The sequence below is a fragment of the Bos taurus genome, chromosome 18, assembly GCF_002263795.3.
Source record: "Bos taurus isolate L1 Dominette 01449 registration number 42190680 breed Hereford chromosome 18, ARS-UCD2.0, whole genome shotgun sequence".
Lineage (NCBI taxonomy): Eukaryota > Metazoa > Chordata > Mammalia > Artiodactyla > Bovidae > Bos > Bos taurus.
The window spans coordinates 20,035,781-20,051,289 of record NC_037345.1 but is presented as its reverse complement, the minus strand read 5'-3'; the positions used below and the strand labels follow the sequence as shown (position 1 = coordinate 20,051,289).

At 41.3% G+C, this 15,509-nt stretch overlaps 1 long non-coding RNA gene across 1 annotated transcript in view; it reads left to right on the top strand.

The window, feature by feature from the left end:
* The first annotated feature begins 463 nt into the window (after positions 1–463).
* The window catches only part of LOC132342805 (uncharacterized), a 20,740-nt gene continuing 5,694 nt past the window's right edge, over positions 464–15,509 (top strand). The window contains exons 1-2 of the long non-coding RNA XR_009491308.1: positions 464–1,168; positions 4,046–4,129. This is a non-coding gene — a long non-coding RNA (uncharacterized lncRNA). The remainder of the gene's footprint in view (positions 1,169–4,045; positions 4,130–15,509) is intronic.

The following is a 15,509-nucleotide window of genomic DNA, read 5'->3' as shown; positions in this document are numbered from 1 at the left end:
ACCCCTCCTCCAGTAGTTGTAGAATTTATAAAAACTTTTTTATAAAAGGAGAGGACAAGGAGGCTTTGCGGCACTGCTGATCTAAAATGATATACATACATATATTTGTGTGCATTCTTGCATGCTAAGTCGCTTCAGTCATACTTGACTCTCTAAGACCTAATGGACTGCAGCCTGCCAGGCACCTCTGTCCACAGGTTTCTCTAGACAAGAACACTGGAGTGGGTTGCTATGCCCTCCACCAGGGGATCTTGCTGACTCAGGGATTGAACCCTGGTCTCTTATGTCTCCTGCATTAACAGGCGAGTTCTTTATCACTAGCGCCACCATGCATGTGTATATATGCATGCTAAGTCGCTTCAGTCACGTCTGACTTTTTGCAGCCCCATGGACTGTAGCCTTCCAGGTTCATCTATCTTGCCTGGGACTTCCCCGGCAAGAATGCTGGAGTGGGTTGCCATTTCTTTCCCAGGGGATCTTCTCCATCCAGGGATCCAACCTGCATCTCTTGCATCTCCTTCATTGGCAGGCGAATTCTTTACTACTGTGTCACCTGGGCAGCCCTCATACCAGCTATAGCTGTTTGGAAATGGGGTCTCTGGTCAGTTTCTGGGCAATTGACACATGTGTACAGGCAACCTTTTCTGCGTACACGCCTATAACTTGGCCTCCGATGGCTCCGAGCACCCTGAAAGGTGAATGATGCTCACGGGAGACCGCACTGGAAGCTGTCACCCTGGGCTCCTTCCCTGCATTTTGCCTTCTTCCTCTAATTCTTAACATCTCTCTCTCCTGATTCTTAGATTTCTCCTCCCATGTCTGCATCAACTCATGATACCATTTTGTCAAAACAATGGACAATAATAGTTCACAATGAGCTCTAAATAATTTAAATATTTGGTTACAATGAAGATGGCCACAGACTGCACATCTCTTTGAGCTCAGAAAGGGTTTCCTTCATTAGTTCTAACTTTATTTCCCATAAAATAGGAGGCCATTTGAGTAAAATGATAGTTGGAAAAAATTTTTAAACAGAACCAGCAAATAAACATGGTCTTTATGAGTTGTAACTTAATCCCCAGCTGATGTCATGCTTCATGTTTCAACAGCCAGAAAATGCCTGACATCTATATATCAGGCAGATTTATGGAGACTTCAGGGTAAAGAGGTAAGAGGATTTCTTAAATAAGTATAGTGTGTTAGTCTGGGGGCAATTTGCATCCTCTGTTATTCAGAGATCGAAATGTGCACATTTGGGCAAATTATAGGAATATGCCTTTTCAGTTCATCTCTTTTTTATGCTTAAAAAGTCTTCAGATCTGGGAGATGAGTGCGTGAGAAGAGAGAGGTGGGGAGAGAGAGAAAGTCAAAATGTGGTTCTCCTTTGCCCCTATTTGGTCACTGACGTTGCTCTGGCAATACTAGAGAGAACAGGAAAGATCCTGTATTGCAAATCTCAGAATCATAAACCACACACAGACCCTCTCCTCTTCCATGCCTGGCTTAGTGGCAGAATTGATTGTGTTGGCTGCAGGGCATAAATGAAGATTCAGCACCCTCATGATTCCCTATCAATGCCTATTGAAAGTGAAAGTGAAAGTTGCTCAGTCAAGTCCAGCTCTTTGCACCCCATGGCCTATAGAGTTCATGGAATTCTCTAGGCCAGAATACTGGAGTGGGTAGCCTTTCCCTTCTCCAGGGGATCTTCCCAACCCCAGGATCGAACCCAGGTCTCCCACATTTCGGGAGGATTCTTCACCAACTGAGCCACAAGGGAAGCCCAAGAATACTGGGGTGGGTAATCTATCCCTTCTCCAGCAGATCTTCCCAACCCAGAATTCGAACCAGGGTCTCCTGCATCGCAGGCAGATTCTTTACTAACTGAGCTATCAGGGAAGCCCCTTATCAATGCCTATTTGATCACCACAATTCCAGCAGTTATCCCACAGGGACTGAACTTTTCAGACGTAAACCTCTCCTTATATCACACATTGGTGGTCAGTTAGCCTAGAAAAAATGATTTTGAAGGAGTCCCAGCAAAAATGACTCACTTCAGTTTTGACATGTATTGTCTGTAGATTTAATCCAAGCTTCCCTATAGGTCTGCTCACCCTGGTGAATGAGTAAGAATAAGTCACACTAACTGATACAGAAAAATGCCCCACGTCTCAGTGGCTTAACACCATCACGGTTTCTTTGTTGCTTATACTGTAATGCTATGGAGTGCTTACAGAGTGGACTTCTATATGGTGACTCAAATAGTGTCTTTCAATCATGTACCTTTGCCATCTGGAAACACTTGGAGTCTACTAGATACCCTGCATTCATCTGGGAAATAAGAAAGACAGAGAGAGAGAGAGAAGTCTGGAGAACTACATAGGAAGTTTAATGGATCGCTGGGCAGACTGGGTCACACAGCTCTCTTAACTGCAAAGGATGCTGGGAAACGCAGACAACTGGTTTCCAACCTCTATTTTGGTGCAGAAGTCACAGGACTGCACAGGTGAATGGCTGCTGGGGTTTCCTCAGAGACAAAAAGATGAAACAAATAACAAAAACAAAAGTAGCTTTTTTATATTTTTATTTCACTGTTGACCACATGCTTCAGGCAGGACAAGTACTTTTAAATGGGGCTCTATAGACTTCTTTCGGAGAAGGCATTGGCGACCCACTCCAGTATTCTTGCCTAGAAAATCCCATGGGCAGAGGAGCCTGGTGGGCTGCAGTCCACCGAGTTGCTAAGAGTCAGACACGACTGAGCGACTTCACTTTCGCTTTTCACTTTCATGCATTGGAGAAGGAAATGGCAACCCACTCCAGTGTTCTTGCCTGGAGAATCCCAGGGACGGGAGCCTCATGGGCTGCCATCTATGGGGTCTCACAGAGTTGGACACGGCTGAAGCGACTTAGCAGCAGCAGCATAGACTTCTTTGGTGATACAGTGGAAAGACTCTGCCTGTCCACACTGCACAGGTTTGATCCCTGGTTGGGGAACTAACATTCCACATGCTTTGCAGCTCAGCCAGAAGAAAAAGTAAATAAATAAATAAAAAGACAATGTTTTTAATAATTAGACAGATTCAACTATTTTACAACCCCATGGGCTGTAGCACACCAGGCTCCTCTGTCCATGGGATTTCCCAGGCAAGAATACTGGAGTGGTTTGTCATTTCTTTCTCCAGATCTTCCTGACCCAGGGATCGAAACTGCATCTCCTGCATTGGCAGGCTAATTCTTTACCACTGAGCCACAAAAGAAGTCCTAGATAGATAGATGGATAGATAGATATGGTGGTTCTAAGTGAGGTAGGGACTTGCCTGTGTCCCAGGTCATAAAAGTAATAAAGGACCCATTCTGAATCAGGACCCAGATATCCCAGTGTTGAATTCGCAGTTGTTGCTACTGCATGGAAATTGTAAATATAAATGGTACTAGAGGGTAGGAGGTGGGGTTTATCTCAAGAAAGCTGGAAATTAAATGGAATTGAGAGACAATTTCTAATTCCATCTAAGTGTTGGTAATGACTTACTTATGGGGTATTTGAGGAGTAGAGAGTGAAATTATTTCAGTCTCTGCTTTGAGGCTAAATGCCAGCCTAATTCAGAAATCCAGTCCCTGTTCACCCTAGTCTATCGTTTTTTTCTCTTTAAGAAATTAAAGCAGAACTTTTCATTGTGTCATATTAACATGACTGCTGGGACTTCCCTGGTGGTTCAGTGGCTAAGACTCCATACTCCCAATGCAGGAGACCTGAGATTTGATCCCTGGTCAGGGAACCAAATCTCACATGATGCTGCAACTAAGACCTGGTGCAGTCAAATATATATATATTTTTTTTCTTTTTTTAAATATAACAAGTGGTGATGACATTGGCCAGGACAGCAGGTGGAAAGCTGTTATGACCTCCTGCAATGATGCAGAATGGACAAAAAACACACTTAAATGAGTGCAGAAATATTTGAGAGGGTTAAGGTTAGAATCCTTGTGTGTGTTAATTTCCACAGCTAGTACAATACTAATAAAATGTTTTCATCCTTCCTGCCAGAGAAAGAGGAGCTCAACCCCCTTTGCTCTGGATATGCAGCTCCGAGGAGATGTCGCAAGGCTTTATAATCATGATTTCAAAAAGGTTTGTGGAAATGTTGCATTAATTCTTATAAAGAAATCTTTTTTTCTTAATTTTTTCATTAACTTCAGACATTTACTTGCAATTACATTTGTTCGGTGAATACAATGACAGAAATTAATAATTCATAGCTTTTGTCAGGGAAAATTTTTTTAAAAGGGACAGTTGTTCAATCAAATACAACTTTAAATGCCCCATCTTTATTTAAATAAGATTTTTAAAATAAATAATGGGGACTGTTATTGTACTTCCTATAAATCTCTTTTTCAAATTATATCTATGCTCTACCTAGTGACATGAAATCTTGGGTTGTTCAGATCTGATGTTCTGAAAGCAGGGAAATTTGAGCTCTGTACATACCGCTCTGCCTTAGTCCTCTAGGGCATCGTGGTTTGTGATGGAGTATCAGAGCATGAGAAAGCTAAATGGGGTTGACAAGTTTGTGCCTTCCTGACAACCTCTCCTCTGACTTTTGGGAAGTTCAAGTTCAGAGAGAGTGTGAGCCTTTCAAGTTCACAGAGTGAATGAGCAGCACATACCTCAGCGAATATCTCCTGATCCCTGGCCAAGGCTCCCTCCATCTGTGATGCTCTCTTGAAGTCATCTTCCTGCCAAGGGCCTGCCTCCCCAGTGGCTACTTGGAGATTTTGGTGTAAGGTGTTTCTAGGCAGACCGAACCTTTCATCCCAACTGCTTAAACAACTAACCTGAGATTCAACTATTAAAATTTGGTTACTTTGGATTATGAATACAGATAAAAATCATGTTTCCCTTGTTAAAATGAAAGTACTCATCACTTGAGAATCAGCTTATGTGGAAAGGTGGAAAAAAGGCCAGGGTCTAAGAGAAAGAGGCTGATAAGGGGAGCCTTAGGTCATTAGGTCTCAAGACAGTGGATAAGATGGATTCTCTATGTGTCTCTGCCTCTCCCTGCCTGTAAGAACCTGGTTGGCAAATCAATTCCAGCCCTCAGTTGTTCCAGTCATAAAACAAACCATGAGACACTGGAAATTGCTAACCTATCCATAGGCTGAGGGGGGGCAGGAGGGTCTCTGGGAAGTTTAGCCTAATGGTTAAGAATTGACTGTCTCTAGGTTTGATTCTTGACTCAACCAGCTGTAAGATCTGTGCCTTGGAAAAATTACCACTAAGATCTCTGAGTCATATTTTATTTGTAAAATGGAGAATTATCAGTTAGCTCTTGTGCTGTAACAAACAGCCCCAAATACAGGACTTAAAACAGCAATTATTTATTTTCATGTGTCTGAGGGTCAACTGTAGTGACTCTGTGTCTCACTGTGGTCTGTGGGTTAGTATGGGTGGTTCTGCTCTTTGCATGTGTCTTTCAATATCTTTCTGGGACCAGCAGACTAGGTGATTCTTCTGAAAGCGATGGCAGAAATGCAAGAGGGCAGGAGGAAACCTGGATGACCTCTAAAGACCTAGGCTCAGGCTGGTACTTCCATTTGTCTATACTTGACCAAAGCAAGGATGTGTGTGTTCTAAGTCGCTCAGTCATGTCCAACTCTTTGTGACCCTGTGGACTGTAGCCTGCCAGGCTCCTCTGTCTATGGGATTTCCCAAGCAAGAATACTGGAGTGGTTGTCATTTCCTTCTCCAGGGGATCTTTCTGAATCAAGGATCAAACTCTTGTGTCTCCTGCATTGACAGGTGGATTCTTTACCACTGCAGAAGGATGTGGCCAAGCCCAAAGTCAAGGGATAAATTCTACCCCAAATGAGGCTATGGCAAGAGTATGGAGGAAGCAAGGAGTGAAAAATCCACTCCCCCCCCAAAATTTATCATAGTAAATTTTGTGAATTATAGTACATAATTATCATAGTAAATTAGTAAATTTACATAGTAAATTATCATAGTACATTCCTCAGTTGCGTCTGACTCTTTGCAACCTCCATAGACTGTAGCTCACCAGGCCCCTCTGTTCATGGGATTTCCCAGGCAAGAATACTGGAGTGAGTTGCCATTTCCTTCTTCAGAGGGTCTTCCTGACCCAGGGATAGAACCCATGTGTGCTGCATTGGCAGGCGGACTCTTTAACACTGAGCCACCAGGGAGGCCCATCAGTTCAGTTCAGTCCCTCAGTCATGTCTGACTCTTTGCGACCCCATGAATCGCAGCACGCCAGGCCTCCCTGTCCATCACTAACTCCCGGAGTTCACTCAGACTCACGTCCATCGAGTCGGTGATGCCATCCAGCCATCTCATCCTCTGTCGTCCCCTTCTCCTCTTGCCCCTAATCCCTCCCAGCATCAGAGTCTTTTCCAATGAGTCAACTCTTCGCATGAGGTGGCCAAAGTACTGGAGTTTCAGCTTTAGCATCATTCCTTCCAAAGAAATCCCAGGGCTGATCTCCTTCAGAATGGACTGGTTGGATCTCCTTGCAGTCCAAGGGATTCTCAAGAGTCTTCTCCAACACCACAGTTCAAAAGCATCAATTCTTCGGCATTCAGCCTTCTTCACAGTCCAACTCTCACATCCATACATGACTACTGGAAAAACCGTAGCCTTGACTAGACGGACCTTTGTTGGCAAAGTAATGTCTGTGCTTTTCAATATGCTATCTAGGTTGGTCACAACTTTCCTTCCAAGGAGTAAGCGTCTTTTAATTTCATGGCTGCAGTCACCATCTGTAGTGATTTTGGAGCCCAGTAAAATAAAGTCTGACACTGTTTCCACTGTTTCCCCAACTATTTCCCATGAAGTGATGGGACCGGATGCCATGATCTTCGTTTTCTAAATGTTGAGCTTTAAGCCAACTTTTTCACAAAAGTACTTTCTCACTGCATGGTTCTGACAATTAGTTAAGAAAGTATATATATTAGGCTTAGGTCTGGCTGTGCCCTCTCAGAGAATGGCAGGGTGTGCCTAGATGTATATTTGGAGTCCTCTCCTGGGTAAAGCAGCAATGGTTAGAGGCTAAGGATTTCCCTTTTTGATTTGAGATTTGGACAGTTGTTACAGAGGTTGTCTCCTGGAGGTGAGGAAATGTGTGGTCTTCCTCAATCCATCCATTTCCTGCTTCCACTTACAGTATTGACCCTCATCTTACACACAAAAGAAGCAAATGGATTTGATTAGCAAATACTTTCATCTACATCCTAATTGAAGTCTCTGGAACTTCCTTGTTTAAGAAAATCCCATTTTAATGCACAACACATCAGGTAGTCAAAAGAATTCCCTCTCCCATCAGCCATCCTACCCCTCCCAAACAGGGGAGTTTATCCACCATTTCCCCATGAGCTCCATCTGTCAGATCTAGACCCATGCAACCAAGGCTCTAGGCTGGAAGATTCTCCTCCTGTTTTTGATTCATGCTGGGAATCACTCAGGTCTAAAGCACTTAAAACTGGAGGAAAAATGCCCCCAGTGGTGCCTGGTCCAGATGTCTTCCCCCTGTGAACCTTCCTACTTCTTGCTAGGACCCCCAAGACAAGAAGCCCACTCTCAGAGGCTGCTTCAGCTGAACTCAATTGCAGCTGAGGAGGCAACCATTTGGCCATCTGAAAAGTCTGACCAGTTGGCACATTGCTGTCTCCAAATGAGCCGGCAGGAAACGGGGTTTCCTAAAACTTGGTTTTAAAGCACTTACAACAGGAAACCATTTCCCATGCATGTTAGATCTCTCTAATGACTGACTAACGAGAAACAGGCTATCTTAATACTCTGCCTCAAGCCATTACAAATGGCTTTCTTTCCAGACTTCATTAGAATATTTACTGCGTTTTGGATAGAAGACTTTTGACACTGCAGTCATAAAATTTACAGGGGACCTTTTTTTTTTTAAGTCTAAGAAGAAACTCGGAAGAAGTGGGGAAAGCCCTTGGCTCCCCAGCCACCAAGTCCTTCATTAGTGGTCTTCGAGTCTCATGACCTCTAATTAAGAAAATAAACATCCCTGGGATAGTCCAATAAATTACCTTCAGAAAGAAAAACAGCTAGGTCTCTCCTTTGTCAGCTCCAGCCTCTTTCATATTATATGCAGCGAGAAAGAGAAAATCCACAATGTGGGCCAGTCCTTGTGCTAAGCACTTTGGAAGTTACGTTACTGAAGCATCACAACCATGTGAAAGAGCGAGGTCATCATCCCTGTTTCCCCTCTGAGAAAACGTGGGGCTGAAGTAAGCCAAAAGCACACAGTTGGTGAGTGACAGAGTTTGGAAGGGATCCATAGCTCCTGGAAACATAGCCCCTGTTTTACCAACCTCACTCCTTGTGCCTCGGCTCAAACAGACCCAGTCAATACAGGCAATAGCTACTCTGTGCAAGAGAGATGTGGACTCAGTTTCTTCTTGTTGTGAATTTCATGCATCCAGTCTTCATAAATGTCATCAACCAGAGTCCAACACAACTCCTGTTAAGTCTCCATCCAGAGAAACATCACTATGGGCCCATGTGCTGTAGTCTTTGCAATACTGCAGTACCCACTTGCAGGGCTGGCTATCGAGGAAACAACCAAAGATGCGGAAAAACAAAGCAGGGTGAAGGAATGGCCGGTGATATCTGCAGGGAGCAGGCTAGAGGAGACATTGAGTGGTTAACTGTGTGGTCAGGGAAGAATTCTGATGAGGGGTCATTTGAGTAGAGACCTGAATGAGGGAAGAAGAGAAAACTATGAAAGGTTTTGGCAGAACATTCTAGAATGAGTGGACAGGAAGGATTGGGGTCCCACAGTGGATGCATACAGCCCAGGTGTCTCTGGTGGTGTCCCCCATGGTCAAAGGTTGCATTGATAACTTTGAGTGTTCAGAGCTCTAAATTTGTCCTATGTAAACATACCAGAAACCTTCCTTTCTCCTAAAGTTTAATCCCATGTCAGAAACATCTTCACTGAAGCTCACTTTAATGATAGACCTTTGTTGCTTTGTTTTGTTCTTTTTATAACTGGAAACTTTTATGCATTTTTTGGTATAGGTGAATCACTCTGCTGTACACGTGAAACTAACACAACATTGTTATCAATTATACTCCAATATAAATTATTTTTTAAAAAGTCCATTGGTGTTTATTACCAAAATAATGCTTCTTCAAACTCAGCTATGCTCTGTGGAATACCCCATTCTCTATGATACTCTGTGTATTTAGAGACAAGAAAAAATGGTCACTCATAAAGACAATGTGCTTTCTTTAGTAAGTAATGAAGAACAATTGACCTACTGTGTTTCTACACTTTTGCCTTGATTCCTAGGAAGCTCCATGTTAAATTGAATATTTAATTAAAACAACAAACTTAGCTTTCAAGGATTTCAAACATTTCTAATGCTTAAAATTGTATCTGTTTTTTATTGCAACCATCCTTTAGTCCTTTGGGAAATGGTATGTAAATAGCACATGTACATAACATAATATATGCCAAGAATATAATAAGTATTGATTCATCTAAAAAAATAATATCTATAATCAGCTCTTTGGATACTTATTCCATTTATACTACATGGAGGCCAACCATATGACCAGACTAGATGGGAAAAGGAGAAACGTTGTCGTAGATTGATAGTCTAATGCCCCCATGCGTGAAGCAATCAATGGTTTACATCTCCCAGTACCCACATCCTCACATAGCTTCCTCTCACATGAACACTGATTTTGGCCGGTGACCTGCTTTGGCCAATGCTGCTGCTGCTGCTGCTAAGTCGCTTCAGTCGTGTCCAACTGTGTAACCCCATAGACAGCAGCCCACCAGGCTCCTCTGTCCCTGGGATTCTCCAGACAAGAATACTGGAGTGGGTTGCCATTTCCTTCTCCTTCTGGCCCATTGGACATCAGCAAAAATGTTGCAAGCAGAGGATTGATAAGCAATCACAGGTATTGCAATCAAGGCTTACCCTCTTGAAATGTTGTTCCCACCATGTGAGACAGTCTGGTCCAGCTTTACTGAAGATGAAAAAACACATGGAGATAGTGGTTCAACTCTCCTATCTTTCTTATTTGAGCCCAGCCCCACACTGATCTTTCAGCTTCATGCAGCCTCATGAGTGAGTCCAGGCAACAAGGAGAGGAATCATCCATGGAATCATGGGAATTAATAGATCAAGCCTCCATATTTTACAGTAGCTTATTGCACAGCAATATATACAATCAGATCAGATCAGATCAGATCAGATCAGTCACTCAGTCATGTCCGACTCTTTGCAACCCCATGAATCGCAGCACGCCAGGACTCCCTGTCCATCACCAACTCCCGGAGTTCACCCAGACTCACGTCCATCGAGTCAGTGATGCCATCCAGCCACCTCATCCTCTGTTGTCCCCTTCTCCTCCTGCCCCCAATCCCTCCCAGCATCAGAGTCTTTTCCAGTGAGTCAACTCTTCGCATGAGGTGGCCAAAGTACTGGAGTTTCAGCTTCAGCATCATTCCTTCCAAAGAAATCCCAGGGCTGATCTCCTTCAGAATGGACTGGTTGGATCTCCTTGCAGTCCAAGGGATTCTCAAGAGTCTTCTCCAACACCACAGTTCAAAGGCATCAATTCTTCGGCGCTCAGCCTTCTTCACAGTCCGACTCGCACATCCATACATGACCACAGGAAAAACCATAGCCTTGACTAGGCGAACCTTTGTTAGCAAAGTAATGTCTGTGCTTTTCAATATGCTATCTAGGTTGGTCATAACTTTCCTTCCAAGGAGTAAGCGTCTTTTAATTTCATGGCTGCAGTCACCATCTGCAGTGATTTTGGAGCCCCAAAAAATAAAGTCTGACACTGTTTCCACTGTTTCCCCAACTATTTCCCATGAAGTGATGGGACTGGATGCCATGATCTTCGTTTTCTGAATGTTGAGCTTTAAGCCAACTTTTTCGCTCTCCTCTTTCACTTTCATCAAGAGGCTTTTGAGTTCCTCTTCACTTTCTGCCATAAGGGTGGTGTCATCTGCATATCTGAGGTTATTGATATTTCTCCGGGCAATCTTGATTACAGCTTGTGTTTCTTCTAGTCCAGTGTTTCTCATGATGTACTCTGCATATAAGTTAAATAAACAGGGTGACAATATACAGCCTTGACGTACTCCTTTTCCTATTTGGAAACAGTCTATTGTTCCATGTCCAGTTCTAACTGTTGCTTCCTGACCTGCATACAGATTTCTCAAGAGGCAGATCAGGTGGTCTGGTATTCCCATCTCTTTCAGAATTTTCCACAGTTTATTGTGATCTACACAGTCAAAGGCTTTGGCATACTCAATAAAGCAGAAATAGATGTTTTTCTGGAACTCTCTTGCTTTTTCCATGATCCAGCAAATGTTGGCAATTTGATCTCTGGTTCCTCTGCCTTTTCTAAAACCAGCTTGAACATCAGGAAGTTCACGGTTCACGTATTGCTGAAGCCTGGCTTGGAGAATTTTGAGCATTACTTTACTAGCGTGTGAGATGAGTGCAATTGTGCGGTAGTTTGAGCATTCTTTGCCATTGCCATACATGTGTCCAAAGACTTCTTTTTAATACAAAATTCTAGAGAACTGTTACTAAGCATCTGGATCCAGTAAGCTCTTAATTCATACCTTAGAAAATTAGGGCCTCCTTGAAGGACTTATCTTTCCAGGAAGTAAAATATACCAACAAGAACACATATTTTCTGAGAAACTACCATATATAAGAAATCTCTCTTGAGCCAGTGGTTATGGTGATAAAAACATATAATCATTATCTTCAAAGAGCTCAGTAGATTATAAGGCCAAAATAATTTAAATGGTCTAGAATTGCAAGAGAAACAGATAAATGAAAAAATCAGAACAGAAAATCTAGAAACAGATTCTAGTTAAGTATAAGCATGTAATAGACTCTAAAAGTGGTAATTCATATCAAAGGCATATAAAGTCATTATTAAAGGATTTTCCATGCAAGGTACTAAAATAATAAATAGCTACAAGGAAAAGACTCTAAGACCTTACTTTAAATATATAGAGATAATCAGTAGCATTATGCTCATACAGAATTTGGTAAATATTCAGAAATTTAATACCTAGTCATTAAACTGGTGGCATCTTAATATCTATAATAAGAGTAGTTAAACCATATTAATTGGCAAATGCTACAAACCAGAGCTTTTAATTTATTTTTTGAGACCTAGTTTACCAGCACACCATTAACAATTGGAAATATTTATGCATTTCACCTCAGATATATTTAAAATTTGCTTTTGAAAAAAAATCTATAAAATGAGGTTGAATGAACAATATATTTTGTATATGTGACAAAAGTATATGTGTGTAGAAAAATATTGCAAGAAAATTTCTCACATTCTCTTTATACCAGCCTGTAGTTTTCAGATTTTCCACAATGAGCCATGTCTTGTGTCTCATCATTCCAAAAATTAAAACAAGGTAAGTTTTGAAAATCTAATTGTATAAAAAGAAAACAAAAAATTCTTCCCTCTCAAAATAGTAAAATTACTTAATACTTAAAATTCCAGGCATTAGACTAGGAAATTGATGTTCATCATTGAATCCTCCCCACATTCCCAGTTTGCAGATGATAATATCAAAGTCTGGGGAAGCAAAGTGATTTAGCCAAGGTCATATGGGTGATAAACAAGAGAGAAAAATTTTACATTCTTTTCACCCTGTGGTGCTGGTTTCAGTATTGTGCCCAATGCTAAAAGTCATCTTAAATTACTGAGTCTCATAAAATCCTATAAAGCCTCATAAAATTCATAGATCCCTTGGTCTCTCAGGCTTTCACTTAGAGGCTATTTATTCTCATTTTAGGCAATATTACATGAAGCATGGTGAAAACAGTACATCAGAACGTGAAGGCACTAACTCTGGAGGCACATGGGCAGCTATAACAAGTGACAATTGACAGCTGAAGACTTTTGTTTAGTCGCTCAGCTGTGCCCTACTCTTTGTGACCCCATGGATTACATCATTCCTGGCTTCCTTGTCCTTCATTATCTCCAAGAGTTTGTTCAGACTCATTTCCATTGAGTCAATGATGCCATCCAACCATCTCATCCCTGCCACCCCTTCTCCTTTTGCCTTCAGTCTTTCCCAGCATCACGGTCTTTTCCATTGAGTCAGCTCTTCACATCAGGTGGCCAAAGTACTGGAGCTTCATCTTCAGCATCAATCCTTCCAAGGAGTATTCACAGTTGATTTCCTTTAGGATTGACTGGTTTGATCTCCTTGCAACCCATCCAAGGGTCTTTCAAGAGTCTTTGACAGCACCACAATTCAAAAGCATCACATCTTCAGCACTCAGCTTTCTTTATGATCCAACTCTCACAACTGTACATGACTATTGGAAAAACCATAGCTTTGACTATATGGACTTTTGTCAGCAACGTGACATCTCTGCTTTTTAATATGCTGTCTAGGTTTGTCATATTTTTCCTTCCAAGGTGCAGGACTCTTAATTTCATGGCTGAAGTGATTTCAGAGTCCAAGTAAATAAAATCTGTTTCTACTTCCCTTTTTATCCCTTCTATTTGCCAGGAAGTGATGGGATGGTATGCCATGAACTTAATTTTTTGAATGCTGAATTTCAACCCAGCTTTTTCAGTCTCCTCTTTTAACCTCATCAAGATGTTCTTTAGTTCCTGTTTACAATCTGCCATTAGAATGGTATCGTCTACATACCCAAGGTTGTTATTTCTCCTGGCAATCTTGATTCTAAGCTGTGGTTCATCCAGCCCAGCATTTCGCGACTGCATGCAACCCAATGGACTGTAGCCCCCCAGGCCCTTCTGTTCATGGGATTTCCCAGGCAAGAATACTGGAGTGGGTTGCCATTTCCTATTCCAGAGGATCTTCCTGAATCAGGGATTGAACCCACATCCCCTGAATTGGCAGGTAGGTTCTTTACCAATGAGTTATCAGGGAAACTCACCCACAGTGGATACACCAATTTATATTCCTAGTACATGTTTTTTTAATAGATTAAAACAAACAAACAAACAAACAAAGAATGGGAAGGAGAAAGAAAGAAAAGTAGAAAAAGCAAGAGTAGAATCGGAAGATGAACAAAAGGGAAAGGTAGAAAGGAAAACAAGGAAATTACGAAGAAGCAAACATAAGAAATAAATACCATAGTGATAAAGGGCCAGGTTCTACAGGGGCAGTGATCTGATGCACCTCAATTGCCTCAGAGTGCACCTCAGTTAAGTTACAGCCAGGATAAGAACTGATGTTCTTAATTAAGACCACAGATCATCAGAAAACTAAAGTAATACTTAGTATAACATTATTCAGGAGTCAAGGATAATATAGAGTATGTTTTAGAGGTATTTCTTTCATAAGTGATTAGGTTTAATACTTAGATGGGTCAGTATCAACCATGTAGAAAATTTATTTTTCTAGACCAGCTCATTCCCAATCATGGGGAATCATTATCTTTGATTATGAACACATTTCCATTCAAACAAATCTTGCAATGAAACTGATGACAAATTGATCACTCCAACTATTTAGATGTGCAGATGTTATCAGCATTTCACTATCATTTGGAAAAATCAAATATTTCTTGAAAGTTTCTTTTTGTTTCATTTTATCACAAACTGCATATTATCTGACTACACATTCTCTGGAATTTTTATGCATCTTCCTTATTCCTTGACTTTAGAAAGAGTATTTTATTTTTTTCAATTCTAAACCAGAAAAAATTCTAAATCAAAAATCTGGGCAGGATATGGTCATGATTAACAGTACTCATTCAAGAATCAAGAGGACCTGGGTTGTCCTCCTTCTCTAGGGTTATTTGCTGAGATCTGGCTACCTGGTTTACCTGTTCTTTCTCAGCATCCCTCTATAAAAAGGATTAAAGTTTTTTCCCCAAGGTAGGAGGAAATGAGTAGGAAATTATATAATGCTGCCTTCAGGTCTTATAATGGCATATAGTAAACACTCAAGAATTTAAAATAATAATTACTGAACTAAAAACAAAATATATCTGTCAAGGTTGTATAGGGATTATATTTAAAAATTTTTTTGATTGTTGTACTTTGAGATAGAAATAAAGCCAGGCTTTAAGCCTCTGGTTAAAATATTAGCTTCTAAACTTATCTTAAGGGACTTCCCTGGTGGTCCAGAGGTTAAGTGTCCACCTTGCAATACAGGGAACACAAGTTTGATCCCTGGTTGAGGAACTAAGATCCCACATGCCACAGAGCAACTAAGCCTATGCACCTCTACTAGTGAGCCTGTGCACTGCAACAAAAGATTCTGCATGACATAACTAAGAGCCCACATGCTGCAACTAAGACCAGACACAGACAAATAAACATCTATTTTTTAAAAAACTTAAATTCATCTTAAATTTTAGGTCACCTCTGGGGTTCTTCTCATGACAAGATTTTGTAGGGTAGATGAAATTAAAGTGGTGTTTAAATGGTGATCTTTATTTTTGACTGAAAATAATTTGTTGGTTATCACACAGTT